The sequence below is a fragment of the Cylas formicarius genome, unplaced genomic scaffold, assembly GCF_029955315.1.
Source record: "Cylas formicarius isolate icCylForm1 unplaced genomic scaffold, icCylForm1.1 PGA_scaffold_2__14_contigs__length_35257938, whole genome shotgun sequence".
NCBI classification, from domain to species: Eukaryota; Metazoa; Arthropoda; class Insecta; order Coleoptera; family Brentidae; genus Cylas; species Cylas formicarius.
In genome coordinates, this window is record NW_026844319.1 from 33950315 (window position 1) to 33973462 (window position 23148).

General features: G+C 36.3%; 1 protein-coding gene across 2 annotated transcripts in view; it reads left to right on the top strand.

Annotated features, from left to right (window-relative positions):
• The window catches only part of LOC132697864 (uncharacterized), a 189367-nt gene that overhangs the window by 17236 nt on the left and 148983 nt on the right, over nt 1-23148 (top strand). The window contains exon 1 of one of the 2 annotated variants that reach the window (XM_060663579.1): nt 10771-10904. The exons of the other annotated variant lie outside the window; for it this stretch is intronic. The gene's annotated coding sequence lies outside the window, so the exon portion shown is untranslated. Of the gene's footprint in view, nt 1-10770; nt 10905-23148 lie in introns of those variants that run through there. 2 annotated transcript variants of the gene reach the window in all.

The following is a 23148-nucleotide window of genomic DNA, read 5'->3' on the forward strand; positions in this document are numbered from 1 at the left end:
AACCCCATTCGCCGAACAATACGTATATATATAGTGCCCGATCCTTTGTTATTACGGGCACTTATCTGATTAAGATCGCTTCGCGGTGGTGGTCGGCCTAGAGAGAACGAAACCAAAAGCCACAATACGATATGTATCTTACTTTCTTTCTCTCTTTTTTCGAAAACTGAACTCTTTTCAAATCCTGTGCTCTGAAAGTACTTATTTGTATAATTTTATATTCATTTGTATTTCTAAAACATTTTTCTAGATTATTTTGTTTCAATTTTGTTAATTAAATATTTAAAATTATTTTGACAGCGATTTTAATTCCAAGCGCTGCTTGAGAGGCCGTATTATGCACTCGGGGAGATAAATGGATACTACAGACCTCTTTTTCTAACAACGTCATTGTTTGTCATTTGTCATTCTTGACGCATCGAATCACATTTCGTAGAAACGCAGTACTACCTCTACATTTATCCACTAACCCGCACTTCGCGCCCTTTTCCTTTTGAGCATCGATTCCCATACACTTTTCCAGGACATTTAACGAGATCCAGGTATATTTTGAGATAATACTGCCGTAAAAATGCCGCACTTAATGACGATCTGATTGGTTAAAGGTAAGATTTTAAATCTCGCGCCTGCGCATACTGAATGGATCTTCTCAAAACGTCTGTCACAGTTGTTCCAAAAAATCCTGTATTATCGGCATAGGTAGCCCCCCTCTATCTCTAGTATGTGGTTTTAATGTATATCCTTTGGTGGTGTACAAACATATTTAGGTTTCTGGAAATAATCATAAATTTTGTGTTTTGTAGATCTTGTATCGTAGGGTATTGTTAATCATTCATTTCTCCCGGGTTTACTTAAATTATATTGTATTTTTTCAAATTTTTAGCCCGGGTTTGCGCTCTAGTAGCCTTGGCAGCCTGACAAAAGATTTTCGTGAATTTCTGTGTTGACCGGAATATCATACCTGTTACGAGGCTAAGTTTTTCTCGTTGCCAGTTTACAGCGGCATAACTTCGCAAAGTTATTAAGTATCGCCAAATCGGCAACTGCGCCAAGGGGGCAATTATATTCTTCGCGGTGCCGTCTGTAAAAATTGGAAAAATACCAGCGAAATCGGTATTAACGAACGCTGTCCTTATATGGGCACAGGATAATAATCGCTCGGGGTTCATTAATTATTATTACGAGGTGCGATCCCGGGTGGTTCGTTTGAAGATCGATGCTGGAAAAAGGAGGAATAATCGTAATTTAACGAGAACGTTGTTCGCGGTGTAAAGCGACGAAAGTTGAAAAACACTATAATAATAATAGTAGTAATAATAGTATAAATGAATAAATGTAATAAATATAAATATAAGCAAAATTTGTTGAAATAAGGTCTCTAAAATTGGTGAGTAAGTACTGGGATCCACACACCGTATCACATAGACTATAAGAAATGCTGATAAAAAGTTCATACCTATGCCAATAGTAACCGATTCAACATCGACACTACATCAGAAAATACAAACTTGGAGGAAAAAAGCACTTCACGGTAACACTCGAATACACATTCAATACTGGAGAATCAAAAGAACACATCATGGATAGATGTAGCACAATAGCAGATAATGCTTATTTAGGAAGGCACAAGCAACTAGCAAAAATCATACATCGGCAGGTAGAAGAGGTTAAACTCTCTGAAAATTATATCAACACCTAACACTGAATACACCTAAAGATATCTTAGATGCAGGAAACATCTGCATCACGGGAGGGATTTTTCAAGGATCCCTTATGGTTTGGTTTGACGTTCAAGTCACTAACTGACGCTGCGACACCTCAACAGATCCTTCGACCGTCTCTGGTACGTGGACGATCTCAAGTCGTACTCCAAAACCCTTGCACGAAAAAGGATGCGTGAACTCTACAACGTGAGATACAAGACAGAGGCATAGACCATCGAACCAACAAATGAAACGATAGTAGTGGTTAATCTCTTCTTCATGAAAGGGTGCTGAAGTACCGAATTGATATTAATGAAAGAATAGAGAACAAGTTTCTCGAAGTTCCAGCTTTGATAACGGTTCCTTGGCGCAGATACATCAGCAGAATTACTCGAATGGGGGTTTAGTGGGTTAATTTTTATCCCAAGCCTCTCTAGTTTCCGAGATTCACCACTTTGCATTCTTTTCTGGCCACGCTGTACGTCGTCAATGTGAACTTTGAAAATTGTTTATGGATCGATTAAGTAGTCGGATTTTCCAATTAAAGTTGTTTAAATTATTAATGTTAATTTCAAAATTACTTGTCGGCATTAATATGATATACGTAAACAAACTGAATAGTTTTTCCGTTCTGAGAATTCGTCGTTGTGGCTTCGACATATTTCTGAGACTATCGGAAGCTGAATATCAAGTAACGGATGTAACTAGATTTACGTGACTGCGGCCTTTTTAATGCGTACGTTACCGATTAGGCCTCCGTATACGTGATGGCCATACCCTAAGTCTTTTTACATACTCAGGATGTTCGTACCTATTTCGTCCTTGAAACTGGGTCCCAACTACTCACTTCAATATTTCTACGGCTCATTTATTCGTAGATTTTTAGCGGAGAGGTTTAGCGAATAGGCGTTGAGGATGTAATATGGTTGAAATTTGTAAAAAAAAATTATTAGTCAAGTTTAAAAAACATCTGTGTGCGTCTAGCAGATTATTTTGGAAAGTCACGATCTACATTATCACTGCTTCGATAAAATGTTTTAATAGATATTGCATAAAATCAGGGGCAATACAAAAAAATATATTTTTGTATAGAACAACCCTTATACTTTTGCATATTGACGCGTAACATAATGTGTTTACCAGCTGCTAAGAGGGTTTCGCGTTTAAAATACATAAGGCGTGTTTAAATCAGTCGAATACAACTATTCAAGTGAGAATTAATGACGTCACAGAAGACGTAGTCTTGACGCACGCAAATTATTTCTAACAAAGCTTTTCAGCATGCTTAAAGTAAAGAACAAGGTTTTTTTAATTGTTTGTAATTAAAATAATGTCAAAAATGTCATCTTTCCGATTATTTGTCATTGTTTTTTTTTGACTAACCAAGCGTGTCAGATAAAATCACTTTATAGAAGGAAACTTATCGTCAAAATGGCCCGAGGTTATTTTCAAAAACGGGGGAAAAATCGCAAAAGCGTTGAATATTCATTTTACGAGCCGCGCCGGGCTATTGCTACAACCCGGGGCCTTGAAAAATTTCCTGGCGCCGTTTCTTTGTCTGGCAATAAAAAAAAATGTCGGCCGCGCAAACATTTGCACTTGCGTTTACTCGGTTTACAACGTTTTCGCCGCCGTATCTGCGTGTCGTCCGACAAGTTCGTTTTATCTACGCTAGAGGGCGTTCGCCCGTGTATGGGCGTCGGATGCGCGAATTTCCATACGGACGATAAGATCCGAGGAGGCGGGCGATCAGCAATCGACGATACGCAACGGATAAAATCGGGGTGGTCCACAAAGCTAGAGCAACAATCAAAAATGTAATTTCCTGTTCAAAATCGAAAAAATCTCTCTCCTCAACATTTTTGGATAATATGGCTGAAGATAAAATTAAACCAACCAGGGGTATTATACCTAAATCTAAGACCAGTTGGTCTGTAAAAATGATGTTGGACAGTGCATTAACTGTCATCGTCCTACTCTTCCATTTGGAGCCTCGGGTATTTAGACAATAGAGCTTTTTTGTTATCCATAAATAGCACCGTTCGAATTTGGTATCTCGAGGTTATCCTACACTGTTTTTAAAGCAACCGTTAACTGATTAATTAAAATCCTATCTAGGCAAGGACTAATTCATTTTAAGATGCTTTATTGGGCTTTTTAATAATTCTGATTCTTGTTATAATTAATTGCTTCTTGTTTCTGACTATTTCTATTGTTTATTTTTATAAATATCATTATTGCAATTTTGTTTCTGTATGAGCACGTGCTTCACAAGTATTTCTTTTCTTTCTTTTTTCTTATTATTTCAGTAATATAGCATTGAAAATCGTTGGTAAAAGTTTTGAAAATTGAAATGTATTACTTTCGAAGCAATAAATCTATTGTCTATTGTCTTATAGTCGCAGTTCTGCGTTTGTTATAGTCACGCGACCACGATCCTGGGTATTACGTAAAAGGAATAGGAGCGCTAACAAGTTCTTTTTCTCGGTTTACCGGTCCTGTATTGGTGAGAGATGTGTGAAGTATTAGTTTTCAGCCGATGCTGTCTTTCTTTCCCGTTCTGTCCAAACTCTGTCGATAGTCATCACTTATTAACTAGATTCTTGTCCCGTAGAGCCGAGTAATACTCTGTAGACCATTCCAATATTGCAAATTTGGAACGCCTATTGACCGTCTTCTATATCAGCATCAGAAAGTCTGTACAACCTGTCTCCTTTCCAGGTCAAGGTCTCGAATAGAGGCTGAGTCATTCATTTGCGACTCGGCCTCATCTAGATCTTTGACGGGAAACACCTGTTTCTACAAAAAGCGGATGTGTTTAAGGTATTTAAGGTCGATCAACAAATAGCACCAATAAGACAGTTGGGAGTCAATGTGTCATGTCATGTCATACAGTTAATTATGCTACGTGCGATAATATCATAACACATCGCTGAGGCGCATTTTTGAAGGTCCACGTTTCAACTCCGATTAAAAAATTAGGTAAAGTAAACAGTTTTTTACGGTGCTCTCCATAAGATTGTCAGCCCTATTAAAAGCACTTATTTCGGCACTAGGCAGTTTTGCCTCTACTTAAATCATTTAATTTAGTAACCTATAACAGCGTTTTAATATAATCGCATCAACAATCAACCTCCCATTTAATTTATGTACCTTTTTTACGACTGTCTTAAAATGTCCTCCACAGTATACGAGAATCCACTCTTCATACGCGCGTCTTTGTATCTCTCTTAAAATCTACGCTTCGTCTATTGTGGGCCATACATGGCGCTGTGTAATCGGATACGACAGGTCGGAGCAAAAGCCTCTAACGTCTCTTCCATTCTTAGTTTAAATAACCTGCCCGTCTAATTATTTTATTCGTCTGTTTTACGCCCGCCGGTAAAGCTCCTCATACGCCTACGGATGGACATGGGAATATGATTATCTCGTTACTTTCCAATGCTGACAAACGCATTAGTTACCCTTTGCATGTGTTGTGGTTGGTTGTCGGCTTCTATTTCCGAATCAATGAAATGTTGCCGCTTTTTGCGGACCATGCGCTGAGCTGTATGCAGCGTGTGCTGAATTTCAACTCTACTTGACTGATTTATTGATTTTTATATCGTTAAAATTAATAAAATTATACTAGCGATTTTTTTTGTAAACTTGACATTTCAATGTCATTCGAAGTCTAAAAATTTAACTAAAACACTGCGGTTATGTCGTTATACGCTATTAAAAAAATATTTGTCTTTGTTTTGCAGGTTCAGAACACAGATATTGAAAATAATGCATAAATCTAATATCACCTCGGAATCTCTACAAGTGTAGGATCATCTTAACCCGATTTTCGAACATAATTTATTTGTATCGAAATTAGTTCTGTATTATACAGGGTTGGTCAAAACTAATGATTGGCCAGATACAAAAATGTTGAAAATTGTTTTTTTTTTTAATGGAACACTCAGTATATTATCACATATTGCAAGAGCAAACTCAATTCCCTTTTGAATGATGTGTCCTGTTTTAATGCATCTTTTGTCATTTTGTCAATAAAATCGGGTCAATATGGAAGAGAAATGAAGTGTACTCTGATCATGTGTTGTAAACACGAACAAGAGAAAATTTCCAAGAATTAAAAAAAGGCTTTACAAATTTTGGGTCGAAACTAAAGCGAAGAAAATGTAATTAACGTTTTGACATATTTCCATCAGTGTCCCTATCAAATTGAATACTTTTATTTCAGAAACCAAAAGACCTAGGTATAGCGAAATGATACATCATTTTAAAGGTAATTTGATTTGATCTTTGAATATTTGGTAATATACAGGGTGTTTCATTAAAAAAAATGCCCGTTTCACAATTTTGGTATCTTGTAACCAAATCGTTAGTTTTGACTGTATAATGTACAGTATCTCCCTAAGCTACGTCCAAAATTAATTTCTACTGATGAAAAAAAAAAGAAAATAATTAATTTCTCAAAAACTCAAAAACTATCATAAAATATTAGCGAATCGGAAAATGCGATGATATATATGGCGTCCCATTAAAATTTTCAATGTTGTTGCTACTTTTTTGAAGAGCCGGCAACGTCGCAGCGATAAAAATAACCAAATTTTCAGAATAATCCAAAATAAATAGACAAAGGATAAATAAACACTTAATGTACTCATCATCACTTAAGTACATGTTTGACATGAGATGTTTGGACAAGTGGTAAATCTGGTTTTGATGTTATATTTCTTTAGAACTTGTGATATGTGGTCAGTGATGTTTTGAATGTAAGGAAGGACCATAGTGGCAAGTGTAGGATTGCTTTCGGCCTCATTGCTATTGGAAGGTTGTGGTGAAGTGTATTTGGTGATAAAACGCCTAATGTGGAAATTATTAGAGAGAAGAGTAGAGATAAGGTGTTTTAATTCTGGGTTCAATGACTCGGGCTGAGATAACCGGTGATTTTTGGACCGGATGCTGATGTGACTATGCATTAAGGTATCGGTCCGTATGCGTAGGTTTGCTGTAAACACAATGACCCAATGTTAGGTCTGATTTTCTATTGATAAGAATATCTAAGATTGGAAGGTTATTATTAGTTTCCAACTCAATGGTAAAACGTATGTTAATGTCTAAGAAAATCTACTAGGGTTTCTTGACCATGAGTCCCAATAACAAAAGTATCATCGATGTAGCTTCTCCATAATTTTGGTTTTAGACGGAAGGTCTCGAGAGATTTTTTCTCAAAGGCTTCTGTAAATATATTCGCGATGACTGGTGATAGTGGAGAACCCATAGTTATTCCCGAAGTTTGTTCAAAAATTTGACCGTTATAAGAAAAACATGTTCCAGACAGGCATTTTTCAATTAAAGTGATAAGGTGTGGTTCCAGATTCTTGGATTTTAATATATCTGAAATAATGGAGAGAGTTTCAGAAATAGGAACTGGTCCGGCGCCAGAACCAGAGCCGATTCCGCAGGTCCGCGAGTTTGAAACGCGAGTGCAATAAACGGGACCCCGTCCAGAACCGACGACACGAGAGCCTGCGGTAAGTCTTCACAGTGGGTCGTTTGCCTTTCGTGTTCGCCTTTTTACCATTTCGCATCCCAAAAGGGTTAAGCCAACCGTGAACCGTACGACCCTATTTGGGACCCTTAACATTCTGGTCCTTCGAGCCGGATTATCTGAAAAAGTGCGTGGAAAATGCAGCCTATTTCGATTTTGTGACCATTTTGCACGTATTTGTACATTAGTTTTGCAGCAATCACATCATTTCCCCTGTAAAGGGCTTTGTGTATCTTTGGGAGTCTGTAGAGACGAGGAATTTTAGAGTCATGTGGAGTGAGTCTGATACAGAAGAAGCCTTAATGATAGGTCTTAGGGGGTTTTGATTTTTTAAGGATTTTTGCTGTTTCAAATTGAATTTCATTGAATCACTTTTGAAATGGTATCGAACTCGGATGGAGACAAGATTATAAAAAGTATTACAGTAGCCTATGGCAGTTTCTTTGAAAAATTATTATTATTACTTTTATTCGATTTAATTTCTGTATCGTAGCGTTGTCCACATCGTACATCGTATTTCGTTTTGTGGTCCGCTCGTTTTTTTTTTAATTCCCTCTTTGCTTCGTTGACTCCCACAATCTCCGAAACATGCAATAACTTATGAGCGTGTGCGACAGAGAGCGAGAGTCTCGGTAAGCGCATCATCCCGATAAATAATTCTGAATTATTTATTAATGGCGTCTCACGTCGCCGCCTCAAGCCGTGCCGGGCACATGTTCGAAAAATCGATCGTAAATTCGTCGCGAACCGGACCACATCTTGCTCGTTCGAGACGAGCGTCACACGAACTTCGTCGACGACATTCGTTCCGGTTTTCGTCGGTTTTCGGGCGATTCGAACTTGGAAGAAAGGGCCATATGCGCCGAACGTCGCGTGGGACGAATGTTGTTTATGGTCAAGAGACAGGATCTGATTTTTTATTTATTTTTCGCCTCGTTAGCGAGAGCCGTCGGTATATTTGAATAGGACTTGTTTTGTACAGTTAGAAGTTGCGCAATGCCGGTAATAAACGACCGTTGGCGAGTGCGAACGACCCGAAAACAGAAGGAAACCCCAATTTTGCTAACGTCTCTTTTCAAATGGCACTGAGTAATAAGATGGGAGAGATGGGTCAGTGCTGCCAAATTTGGATGTCGTCTGGAGACGTTGGTAGAAAATTAAAATACATAAAAAACGTAAATTGCACAAAAGGTAGGATAGACGGGTTACGAAAATGGATAAATACTTTTGATAACCTATTAAAAAGTTTGGTATGTGTTAATTATGTGTAGTGTCAACATTAAGAACGATATTAGTAAAATTGCGAGTACACCGTGTGCCAAATAAAACGATCCGGTAGACTGGAAATCCAATGTCCTGGACATTTAAAATTTTATAGATACAGGGTGTCCCAAAAGTGCCCCTAATAAATGGAACAACCTGTATATTTGGACTTTTCACGGATTCAATTAACAAAATCTCAAGATTTTCAAATGTTATATTTTTATTCAGATATCAATTCTAAGACAAAAAATCCTGCAGACGTTTCGCCAAGATCTCACTCGGCATCTTCAATGCTCGCGCTCCGAAAACACTTCAAACACTGGCAGGTTATCGGCGGTGCGTGCGGTATTTATACCCTGCGCCGGAGATGGTAACCGTGCTACTTATGAGGGAGGGGAGATGGCTACGCCCTCCGAATTGTCGCGTTGTTGTTTTCGGCCAATCGTAGTTGCGATGTCCTCGTTGGCTGCTGCGCACCGCTGTGCTGTTTGATTATCGTTCTTCACCTATTGGGTAAATGCAGAGCGTCGTCTCTTGTATTCAGGTGTCCGGACTTTTCTATCTCAATGGCCGCTCGTATAATTTTATGGCCTGTCTGGTGTTGGTGCCGAAACAAAGCAGATGTTGTTTGTTTGTTTCTTATGGCTAAACTTAAAAAAATATATATTGTGATATCATAGTCAACAATATTTTTATATATTTTGATATTTTTTTGTTGTTTTGATGTCAGATGAAATGAGAATGTTAAAGAAAATTTTTTATTTCGGACTCCTTATATCTCAGAAACCACGTGAGTTGCTGACCCACAATAGCGTGAACTTTTTTTAATTAAATCAATCGCAATTTTCCGCGTTGTTTAAAAATGGGGACATATCGGGGCAACAATGGAGCATAAAATCACAATATTTCGAGATAACGCGCCTAGACTTTTTTTTTGTTAATTTTTACGACTTTACTTATCTAATCTTTTCGCGTAGGATTATTGCCCAACAAGTGTGCTTTTGTAGTTTAAAGTACATATTGTTGGTGTTTCTAAAGTTGGGTTACATGTTGCATTTAAAATGGGTGTTATTTAAAAAGAGGACATACACTATTACAACCGCAACATTTGTTTTTTCTTACTTTTTTTTATTTTGTATATTTAATTTTCACTTTTTGTTGTTTAAGATGTTGTGTGTGTAGTTATAGTATATTTCAGAAAGGTGTAGAGTAATAAAACCTCATTAGTGCAGGTTGGGTGTCGGTCAATTTATGGGTTCTGCCTATTTTTATCCCTGCACCCTGCGAACTTAAAGTAGAAACAAACATTATTTATACAACAAAAATTTATTCATTATATACGGGGATATAATTGAAAAAGAGAAACTTGTCCTCCTTTTCAATTCGAAATGACCTTTAAAATTAAACACCCACTTTTTCAAATTTTCGAGGGGCCTTTGTTGACATTTGCATATGTTATCGAACGTCGCTGACTTGTCTTCCTCGTCTCGTCTATTCAAGTTTCTATTTGGCCCTGGAAAAATTATAACCCTTATTTTTTAATACATATTTACAAAAATATATTATACAGAAATTAAATTATAAAAAATCATCTCCTCATTGTTTTCCCTCTTCTTTAATTGACATGCTGCACTGCTTTTTGCGAGTTCGCAGGCACTTCCTCAATTCCTTAAGGTCACATCAGCTGCACTAAGTTTTTATGTCGTAGTTCCTTCTTTGTGTAAGTTTTGAAATTTAATATTATTGGAGGTTAACGAGTCAAAAATCTCTTGTTTTCTCCGAAATGAAGTCGGAGTCGTCTTTAGACGTGACGAATGATAGTTTCCTTCATCCATTTTATCCAGGCATTTTATCATTTCACGATTATTAGTCTCTTTCCTTTCCCGAAAGGCACCTCACCACCTAAAATTGAACGGAACTCGTCATTTTTTTTTTTAATAACCTATAACGACGGCGAAGGCCCCAACATCTAACCCTGTGGCGCACTGCGATCGCTCGCGACGTTAATTGGACATGCCTTGGTAGGTTCATTATACCAAGCGACGGGAACGTATTGGCAACAGACAAAATTAACACCCAGGGCGTCGAAGCTTCGACCGGCTTCAGCGTATCGATGTTAACGCGGACAATTCGAATGTCGTATACCCGTCTAATTAGTTCCGGACCTGATAAAATCGCGTACCTACCTGTACCCATACGATTCTCCTACCCGCGACCGTAACAATAAACATTTCGTCATACGAGTCTCGCGTTTTGCATGCAGCGATACGATCGTTGTTTAGTTTGTCGAGATAATTGTCGCGATATATAATAGTGTGTCGTTCCTTTGTCAACCTTTTTGTTCTCCTCGCTTTGCTGCGTTCTTCGTGTGCATTTCACTCAACTATGGATTTCAGGTACATTATAATACGTCGATTCGAACAGGACGGGTTATGTTCGCATCGAGCATTAGGTATTTGTATAAAAGGATGACGCGAAATCTGCAGCAAATATAAACAAGGATAGTTAAGAAAGGTGAACCGGTTACTTTCCCACTCTTCCGAGTGGATAAAAGTGGGTTCTATATAGCCAGTCGGGTTAAAGTTTCGGACCACGACACTGGTTCTAGCCCGTGACAGGTTTCTAACGTATTTGACCTTCGCGATCGCAAAACACGTGACTGACATTTCCGATTTGATAGGTCGGCGTTTTTACTCCGGGAATAATAATTCGAAATTTGCGAACTAACCAGAGTAATTTTATTTTTCGTTTATAGAGGATATAGAAGGAATGCTGCGTATAATTTTCAATTTAGATTACTTCATGTAGGCTCAAAGCTATTTTCTCATTATAGAGGGTGTTTCGGAAAAAGGTTCGTATGAACTGCTTGTGCGAAAATTGGCATCGTTGTATGCTACACGTCTGCAACAAATCTGATTGTAACTTGTAACAACTAAGTCTATTGTGAAGAAAGGGTTGAAAGTACAAACAATAAAAATACGTACGGCAATTACGTGGATAAAGTTGCACTTTTACTGATTTGTTAAAAGTAAATAACAAAAATTGCAAAAAATAATGCATCTCTTCGTTCGAATACTCCCAAAGACGGAAGTCGACTTCACAATTTAAATATAGTTGAAGCCCTGTATCGTTATAAATGACCTTGTTAAATTTCATCACAACAATGCAATTATATAGCAAAAATTTGTGATTCGGGGGGGGTGTAAAAATTTGGTGGTTTTAGTAGCAGTATTTTATGTATCCTTTTCTGATAGTTATAACATTATTCTTAGCTAGCGGTTTTTGGGAAATTAACAATTTTTTTAAATATTTATTACTGTCTTTGCTTGGCCGTTTAGAAGGCTGAAACTTGGGGCGTATTGGATCGAGTACTGTGTACAGTAGTTTTTATTTTACAGGGGTGTTTATTAATTAATTGTGCTGTTTTGGAGGTAAATTAAATTTGTTTCATAAAATTAACACCTTCGGCATAATAAAAATACGGATTAAATTTGTAAATTTGTACATTCACTTAAAAATTTATTGTTTATTTCATGCAGAATTGAAAATGAATAATTTTTACTTCAATTGTGTTTCACTTAAGTATCTATTTTTTATCCAATGATGCTTTTGTAATATATAATTTTAACCAAGCTGTTTCACGAATATTAAACGAAAACTAAAAATTTACTTCACCCTATTTAGCTAGTCACAACTTGACTAACCACTGATTACTAATACACGCCACTATTACAGGTGTAGACGCCTGAACTCAAAGTATCAAAACTTATATTATTTTATTTTTTTATTTATTTATTATTTCATATTATTGCAGCTCTGTTGTAAATATAAATTAATCTATCCAACACACATACACATATTTTTGAGTTTGAGAGTCAATTCTTTATAAAAAAAAATTATTAATTAATTTTGTTTTATTGTGTTGTTAGTTCTGAAACTTATTTTTAAACCACATTTTGACAAATGTTTTGAAACTTTTTCACTAGTTTCTCCTATGTATGTAATTGTTTTAAATTGTTCGTGTTCTGTATTAGGTTTCGGATAAATAGAGTTTACTGTAATCTGGATTTGTTTTTATTTATACTTTTATCTACAATGGACGGATTGTAGCCGTTGTTCAGTGCAATTTGTTTAATGATATTAAGTTCTTTGTTGTAATTTTCTGTTGAGAGTGGCGTATTAAGAAGTCTGTGTATAAGAGAGTGAAATGCAGCCATTTTGTGTGCATAAGGGTGATTTGAGCTGTTCTGCATGACTGTGTCCGTGTGTGAAGGTTTATGATAAATGGAAACATCTAATTTGCTTTGCGTTTTCTTAATAGTTAAGTCTAAAAAATAATAGAGTTATCCTGTTCAATCTCGATAGTGAATTTTCACAGGGTGTCCCGAAATTAGACGTCAATATTTTAACTACGTACTCTGTGAGCCAAAATAAGGATAAACGTTCATATAAACAGTATAGTTCCTGTGTTACATTTGAAGAGGTGATGGCAAATTTTTGTAAATGTTTTCGAAACACGTAAATATTTTTAAATAAAATTTGGTACAGTTACTAAACTTTTTAGGTTCTATTTAACGGACTAAAACTTAGTCTTCAGGGGTGGGTAGCACAGGGGAGGCGTGGGAAAAATTTGCTCCAAACTTTGCGTTTGTCCTTATTTTGGGTAAAAGTAAAAATTTTGTTAACGCAATTTTTTAAAACCAAGACAACCATTTTCCGATACTTTTTACGTACTCCTCGTATCTACGGGCGTAGACCCTGGCCGCCCGCATGGAGAGCATTTTACCGGCACTAAATCCCTTCGGGCTACTACTAACCATACCGTCGACGGGACGCGTCCAAGTTAGGGATAAGTATGTGCGTGTACCGTACCTATTTTTTTTTAAGGCGGTTTTCCAAATACGGCACGACAGGTATCGTCGGTGCCTTCGAACAGAGATACTTTGTCAGCTCTTCCTTCGCTTCTCGAAATACGGCGCCACTCTTCGTCGTGAGAGGAGAAACAAAAACCGATCGGACTCGGTCCTTTTACGGATTTCGGACCAATTTCAAAAACAAACACGGACCGACGACCGCGGTTCGTGTATAGGGCGGTCGTAATTGGAGTGTTTTGAAAGAAAAATCCTATTTCTGAAGTAGATAGAGCAAAATCGGCTGACGTGTCAAGCGCTCGATTTTCGAGAAGCATTTTTTTTTTCATTTTTCGGCCATTTTGACAATTGTCCATAACTTTTTTGGATTCGAATGAAAATATTATTATTATATATTATTTTTATCATAAATGGTTACAACTATAGTCTGAAAAAAATGCCCATGTCGAGCCCTTTTCACCTATATAGATTTGTGGTATCTGGAAATATCGGAAATTTTTTGTTTATGTAAATCGAAATTTTTCGTTTGTTTTTCTAGAAACTATTCATCTGACCCGACAAATAAACATGCTATTCGGAAGACACTTTAATATGTAATATAGCTACGGTTAAACAAATGATAGTAACAAACTTGTTATAGACTTAAATTGATCAAACTTGTCTGTGATCTTTCTAATAGGTCTGCAGATGGTATAAATTAGCTGTCATGTCATATTTTCCTTGATGTTCAAACGTGTTTTTAATAATATAATAATAAATATATCTATTTAACAATCAACAAAACATAAACTTAAACAAATAAACAAATTTACTGACAGTTGCATCAACATTTAAAGCAACAAGCATATTTAAATTAAAATTAAATTAAATTGAATTAAATAATTTAGATGATAATTTTGATTTGATGCCGAAAATTTTATCTCTTCGAATGAGGTGTGTACAGTGTGTCTTCCTTATCAATTCCGAGGCTTCTTTTTCATGAAATAAACGGAAGTCCTGGATTTGTTGGACTATTGTATGTGAAGACACCTTTTGTGGAAACTGGTCTGGATAGGTTTTTACTTTAGCATCCAGTGGCGTAGTCCGTTTTCGTCTGAAACTCATCAATTTGGATACATCAAGCCATCTTGCTTTTTTTTTTAATGGAACGCCTTGCATGTCTTTCAATAATTAAATTAAATAATTTAGTTGTCAAATAGTCATGGCATATCGTATTTATTATTTTCATTTCTCCTTCCCGCAGTTAATACATTTAATAAGTCATAAAAAAAATTGTTGTAAGTTGACAATAAAGAATCCAAATGATTTCAACGTGAATCGCGATTTAAAATTGTAAATTAAAAGTCCGGTAGCGCAAATTGTCGAGTAATCTCGCGTAACACAACGGCTTTCCCAGTCTGTCCCCAGAAAGGATCGGTACGAGATGGCGATTTCAAAATCGTCTGCAAATCGCCTTATCTCGACCGTCTGAAAGCTACCGAGTTGAACGGTTAAGTGACGATTAATTATAGCGTCGGGTCGAGCCGGTTCTCGGCAAAGTTGTTAAGTTGGATCGGCGGCATTAGAGCTTTTCGTAGGAAATTAACATAACTCTGTAAGATATTCTAATAAAAGTACAGATAAATGTCGAACGGTGGCAAGGTAGGAAAAATGTACGAATAAATTAGTGTTGTCCAAACACGTTGGTTTCCAACCTCAAATCGCTAATAAGCTTAAAACATTTCACTGCACGTCCGTCCGTCCGTGTTTGTCGTGTGTCTGTCTGTGTTTGATGGATGGTTTTTACAGTCAGTTAAAATCTTGAATTTTCATTAAGTCAGTGTTCAATTAAGAAATTTTGTCCACAAAAATCTATTCGCATTTCGACTAGAATATTGTTTTCTGTCTCATGCAAATCATTGAGAAGAAAATGGCCACAAAAAGAGATACACATATAACATATATGTTCAAAAGGCTTACGATATTATACCGACAACAAGTCTTTGTAAAATCCTAAAGGACACAAACGTCAATCATACACTCATTAGGTAAATATGTCACCCAGGATGCTGTATATCTCGACCACTGTTCAATATCTATGTGGTTGAAGCCCTAAAGCAATGGAAAAGGAAAATACACGGAATGGAGATTTAACTTAAAGACTTATTTATACAGCTTGCAGTTGCAGTTTGCAGACCTGTCAAATGATAAAGAAGATATAGAGTACATGATGCGTTAAGTGGGAAGTGAGGCTTTGCAGTTAAAATAGAAAAAAACAAATATCTATGTGTTGGTGGGGAACCTGGTGATCTACAATTAAACGATACGTTGTACATTAAACATTGCCAAGAGTACAAATGTTACTTTTGATACAACAGGAACAGATAACAAGGAAAGAGAAAATAGAATAACTACAGCCAAAAAAGCAATAGCATGTCTTAACGGAATACTATGGAATAAAAATATTACAAACAAAAGAAAATATAATATATATGTAGCAGTAGTGAAATCCAGCCTGCTATATGGTGCTGAAAGTTAGTATAGAAAAATATAAAAAAAGTGTAGAACCTCATGAGATGGATGGAATGGATGGAAGGAGCAAGGTTCGAAACGACAGAGAAGAACTTATGAGCATCGAAGGAACCATTGTAGATGATATTGCAACGAATGCCGCATACAAGACACCGGAAAAGAGGAAAAGTAAAAACCTATTGGAAACAGGGCGTAACAAAAGCGATGAGCTCAAGAAACCTGCAAGTTGTTAATTGGGAATATCGAAACAGGCGTCGGACAACGTCGAAAGACTATTACTTATTACTATTACTATATTTAGTTGTGACAGTGCGTTTGCTGATGTAACGGATGACCTGTTCTTCGCCATAGAAAACTGGAAAACTTCCATAGTTCTGATACACTTTAGTTGGGTGTTTCATATGGTCAATTATGACATTTTAATTTAATTAAGATTCTTGTCTGCTGAAAGGCGTTCAAATAGCATCGACAGTAAATCCGGACTACCTCAAGGTGGGATCCCTAAATCACCTACCACTTAAATCTGAAATATTGCATATGTCTTTGTATGACAGTGCCCATTAGGTAAAAATTAATCCCGTAGTTTTTGGAAATCATGTAAAGGTTGAAATAGTACAAATAGTAAAAAAAGTTGAATATATTGTATAAACTCAGGAAGGCCTATGGTGCCTTAAAGCTAATGTACTCCATATTTCAAATTACTAAGTGATTCCCGGAGGACTTAATATGCAAATGAAAAAAAAAACGGGCCAATTATACCTCCGCACCAAAATGCGTACCAAACAGTCACTTTTTGAGGATGCATTGCTTTTTGAACAATCTCTCTTGGATTTTCTAATCTCCAAATACGAGCATTGTGTTTGTTTGCAAAGCCACCAACGTGAAAATGTGCCTCATCGCTAAAAGGAGTTGCTGACCTTCTACAGGAGGGGCGGCATTCTGGACGCCCTCTAGAGCGGCCTGGGGGCACAACGGGCCCATCTGGTGGCCTAAGTGCTTGGACGCCAATACCAATACCAATACCAATACCAATCGCTAAAGATGATTTTCGTTGAAAAATGAACCCCTTGTTCTCGTATCCATTCTGCAAACACGCGGCGCTGTTGATGATCTCGAGGTTTCAACTCCGGAGTTATTTGGACTTTATATGGGTGTAGATGCAAGTCTTTTGTTAAAATTCGCTGTGTGGTTGAATACGTAAGGCCCACTTGCTGCGATCGATGACGAATCGATGTGTTTTTATCTTCGGCTACACTTTCGCGAACAATGGCAATATTTTGATCTGACCGACCTGCACGAGCACGTTGAGGGACTTTGAGGTTAGTTACAGATCCAGTTTGCTCACATTTTTGAACCACATTCCACATTGTCCTCTCAGAAGGTCGATTTTGACCATTTTCATAATGGGCTTGCACAATTTTTACACGTTGTTCAGTCGTGTGACTAATTTTGTTTATGTTTTGAGGTTAGAAATCTCATATAATAATAAACAAATACAGTGGCGTTTCAAAAATATTTCAGATTGTAATCTGGAAACTCTTATTGAATCACCCGTTACTTACGATACCGCAATGCAGGCAAGTTCCTGCATTGCTGCCTTCCATAAAAGCTTTTATTATATTTATTATTTATTTGGTATTTTAATCTTGACCAAAGAGATAATACTTCTAAGTCAGGCTCTTTAGAACTCGTTCAGTGATTTTGTATTGCATTGGCTGTACCAGACCTTTGTTTTTGAATCAGTTGTCATGTCTTTGGTTCTCACACATCTTCCAGTTCCAAATTGATCATTATTTTTTCTTTTCTTGCGCACTTCTAGTTTTCCTTTGTTTTGTCTCTTAATTTGCGAAAATAAAGGCTTTAACAAATCTAATGCACTAATTGAAAAACCAAATGAATGTTCGTGGAACAAATCACAATAAACAATATTGACGTCAAGAACCAATAATTTATCTTCTATCTCTTTGCATAATCAGGAGGTGCAATATTTACTTTTTAAAGTTTTTTAATACTGCAACCTCTCAATGATCGTAGTTGTTGGAGATTTTGGGACAAATGGAGAAATTGTTTTTTTTTTTTCAGAATTTTTGATATTTCATCAGTGACATTTTCAATGGAGGGTCAATTGCGGAGTTGCTTTGTGTAGGAGATTTTTGAATTTGATTGAGAAGAACGGGGATGGTGTTATTTTCTAATTTTATGGTGAATCAATTAATTTTTCTATGTATGCAGTTTAGATAAATCATGGATAGTGGATAGAGATATTATTTTTCGGTTTTTGTTACGTTGTTATGTTTTGTTTGTTATGTTCTTCAATATAAAAAATCGATCTTAGCGGTTTGCTATTGCATTTTGGTAACTAATTTTTTACTTCAACACCTGCCGATCATCCCGAAACGTGTAACGAAGGCGAATGCGAACTATTATCGCCATAATATTATGCAAGGCGGCCGGTTAGTTGGAAGAACAAATATATGCAAGCGACAGTTTTGTCACATTAACTTTCTTGGATTGTTATAAGTGACGTTTACACGGTTACCATCTGGCTCGCGTCGAAGCCAGTGGTCTTAAACTCGGCAGCGTGTTTCTTATATCGTCTCTATTTTTACGCTCAACGCGTCGCTTACGTGGGGACGTCTTCATTAAAATTTGTTGGTTATCCGATACCCGACTCAAGAGACAAATAACACGGAATGAGGGGGTTGCCAAATTTTCGAGCAGTTGAATTGAGTTTCAGCCAAACGGAAAACCTTGATCTGACGCCAGGTTTTGGATTCGCGGGAAACGGAGAATAGAATTTATCGAGGACTTTTAGTTTTTCATGCAATTTATCTTATCAATATAACTATATATATATATATATATATATATATATATATATATATATATATATATATATATATATATTATATATATATATATATATATATATATATATATATATATATATATATATATATATATATATATAGTGTTCGAAGTGTTTTCGGAGCGCGAGCATTGAAGATGCCAAGTGAGATTTTGGCGAAACGTCTGCAGGATTCCAGTCGGTGTTCAACGAGCGAACGGATGATATCCCGGAATATAGTGTCATCATATATATATATATATATATATATATATATATATATATATATATATATATATATATATATATGCTCAACGGCATTTAAAAGAAAAAAGACATCTTGACAGTTGGGAAAATGGTCATATATAGAAAACTTGACAGACCAAAGAATCACCACGTTGCAAAACCAAAGAACACAAGGCAAAAAACCACCATCGACCATTAACATCGAACTTACGTTAACACGGCGAAAAAAGCACAGACAATAATTTCAGTATTCGACTAGATCGCAGACCCACAAAATTTTACACCCAAACCCACACTACAGGACTTTTCTTGAATAGCAATCTGAGAATTTCAGTTTTTTTGTAAATGTTTGATGTAATAAATAAGTGTAAATAGTGCTTAAACCATCCACATCTCTTTTATGGTTAATACAGTTGACACACTGATGAATATAGCACATTCCTAGGAACCTACTTTTATAGCCATTTTTTTCGGTATCTAGGATAAAAGGATTGTTGTATGTCACTTGGTGGTCATGGTCATTCACATGGGAACTGAGGCTAGTAATCTTGGGCTTATGTTTACAGTCACTTTTATGTGCTGTAATTCTTTTTTTTTTTTAATTTGGGATGTTTGCCCTATGTAAAGTTTCTCACATTCGCATTGAAGACCATAAACAACATTGGACTTTTTATTTATTGGCGTGGTATCTTTTAGTTGAGAATGGAATGATCTGAGCGTTCTAACATTATATTGAATTGGTCGGCCGATTCTCCTGCACCAGACGTGGTGGGGAAGGTCCTGTAGTGTAGGCCTCACAGAATAAAAGGTTATTAATTAACCTGATGGGGTATTTATTGTCTACAAGCAGATTTCTCAATAACAGTAAGTTAGGGCGTATCAAAGAACGGTGCCAGATCTTTTTAATTCGATTTTTTAAACCCAAAACAGCATTAATTTTTTGGTTCATAGGGTGGTAGGAAGAGAAGGGGATATACCTACCGGAGCTGGATGTTTTACGATACCATAATAATAATGACGCCGAAGGAGCAGATTCCGTCTCCACAGTAAACACCAGAGACGGATTGAAAGAATTAAAAATGTTAAGTGTTGCATTAATTGAATTTTTGGGAAGTACAACCAACAAATCACCCAATATTGGCATAAAAGTGGGAATTTATAGTTAACTTTATCTATAACGAAATATAATAATTTAATCATCACAATATCCGCGATCACTGGGGAGGCGGCACCACTCATCATGTTGATTTGTTGATCTTTGTGAAAAGTGAAAAAGGCGTTAGTATATAAGAAGCGGACCATGTCAATAAACTTTTTTTTTTTTGGAATATTTCAATTGGTTTAGACGAGCACTGCAATTTGATTTAACCCAATTGCAATATTCCAAAAAGTTTATTGACATGGTGGGCTTCCTATATAGTAACATTTTTTTCACCTTTAACAACTATATATATATATATATATATATATATATATATATATATATATATATATATATATATATATATATATATATATATATATATATATATATATATATATATATATATATATATATATATATATATATATATATATATATATATATATATATATATATATATATATATATATATATATATATATATATATATATATATATATATATATATATATATATATATATATATATATATATATATGCGATGGGAATTTAAAAGGATACCGTATTTAATAAATGTCGCGTCGTCTTTTTAAAAATAGCCCGACGGTTAATGGTTCGGCGGCATTTGTCAAAAATTTCAAATTGAATCTACCGAACGCGATATTAGGCCTAATAGGATCCGAAGGAAACGCATGTTGTGCACATTAGGCGTGTGTACGTTCTTCATATTTTATGTAGCTTTTAATGCACTCGGCTAAGCACATAAGGCAAAATATACGAGATCTAATTATAGCTCTAGTCTCCGTTTATGTCGTCACCATAAACTTGAAACGCGTCGGGTTCGGAACAGACGGATGCGGTGGTATCGGGTCACTTTTTTTTTGCCGGCCCCGCAGGCACGGCTTTGCCGCCATCTTTTTTAAGATCGTTTTTGGTATACGACATAATTTTTCCAAATTAAAAATGGTTAGGCCCAAATACTACATTACGTAGGGTGTCTAGCTTGGAGCAACAGGTGATATGAATCAAAATAAGATGAGATGAGGAGCGATTTTTAAATTGGTTTTCGTCAAAAAAATGTTTTTAAGTTTTTTTTTGCCAAAAACTGATATCTGGACGCAATATCTGACCTCACTTCAACTAAAATTTATCAGGGAGTCTTGAAAGCTCTCCTTATCGAATTGTTTGTGATGATTTCTTCTACTGGCAAAATAGCATTCCTAATTAATAGCAATAAGATAATAAATCCATTGATAAAAGACGAGAATAGCGACTTCGCAACACTTTGCGAAAGAGTTTTTAGTTCATTCATTGATAAGATGAATATCTCGAAAACGGAACTGTTGATATTGCTTTAGAAAGCATTCCGAAATCATTCAGTAAAAAAGCATCCTCTCGATGGTTTCAACTGATACCGAAATCGGATCTTCGAAACTTTTGAGTTTAATATTTTTACCCGATTCGAACTTATCTCCATTTTTCGAAAATTTAGTTTTATTTCCCGGTTCGTTTTGTTATTGATTGATTATAACTTGTTTTTCTTTTGAGTGTGTATGTTTGACTCAATTTGTCGAAAAAGTATTTTATTGGCAATAAAATACGGACCCTGCTTACTGCCTTTGTCTAAATAAAAAAAAAAAGGTGAATAATATTTATTTTGTTCTCAAAAGTCGTTGACCTTGTAATATTAGTTATTTAGGATTTAATTCTGGTGATCTTCTATTTATCGCGTTTAATTTCGGATAGGCCGGGCATCACCGCCATTTGCCAATATATCTCAAAAATATTGGTTCCTCCTGCTCGTTTCTATGAGATCGTCTCTCCTTTCTCCATCTTTCTTCGTTATTATAAGGTTGTTCGGAAAGTCATTTCGTTTTTTCCCGTCAGAGGACTTAATTGCGTTTTTTGGAAACCAACTTCACACTTAAGCCGCATAACCATTATATGTCTTGAGAGCTGATATTGCAAGGCTTGTGTGTGAAAAAGTTCTATTAATTCTACGCAGTAGTTTTTGGTTGGCGCCCTTTTAAATATGGAGAGCAATAAGCAGCATTTTCGTCATATTTTACTCTTTTACTTCAGAAAAGGTAAAAATGCTGTCCAAGCGAGAAAAAAATTGACGGATGTGTATGGAGAAGGCGTGTTAACAGTACGCCAGTGCCAGAACTGGTTTGCAAAATTTCGATCCGGCAATTTTGATGTCGAAGATGCACCACGGTCTGGAAGGCCGGTCGAAGCTGACAAAGATGCGATAAAGGCATTAGTTGATGCAAATCGGCGAATAACCACACGAGAGATCGGTGAGAGATTAAATTTATCGAATTCGACTGTTTATGGCCATTTGAAAGGCATGGGCTTAACCTCGAAGCTCGATGTGTGGGTGCCCCATGTCCTTACGGAGCGAAATTTGTGTCGTCGCGTTGACGTGTGTGATTCGCTCCTCAAACGTCAAGAAAATGATCCATTTTTGAAGCGGATTATTACTGGGGACGAAAAATGGGTTGTATACAACAATGTTAAACGCAAGAGGTCATGGAGCAGAAAAGATGAACCGGCTCAAAGCGTGTCAAAAGCCAACATTCACCAAAAAAAGGTGATGCTCTCCGTTTGGTGGGATGTCAAAGGAATCGTTTTTTTTGAGCTTTTGCGGGACAATACAACGATTAATTCAGAAGTCTATTGTCATCAACTGGACAAATTGAATGATTCACTTAAAGAGAAGAGGCCCGAATTAATCAACAGGAAGGGTGTAGTGTTCCACCAGGATAATGCGAGACCTCACACAAGTTTGGTCACTCGCCAAAAACTTTTACAGCTTGAATGGGACGTACTGCAACATCCACCATATTCTCCAGATCTGGCGCCTTCCGACTACTATTTGTTCCGGTCCCTGCAAAATTTTTTGGATGGCAAAACCTTTACCTCAAATGAAGATGTCAAAAATCACCTGAACCAGTTTTTTGCCAGCAAGGACCAAAACTTTTATGAGAGGGGAATTATGTTACTGCCAGAAAGATGGC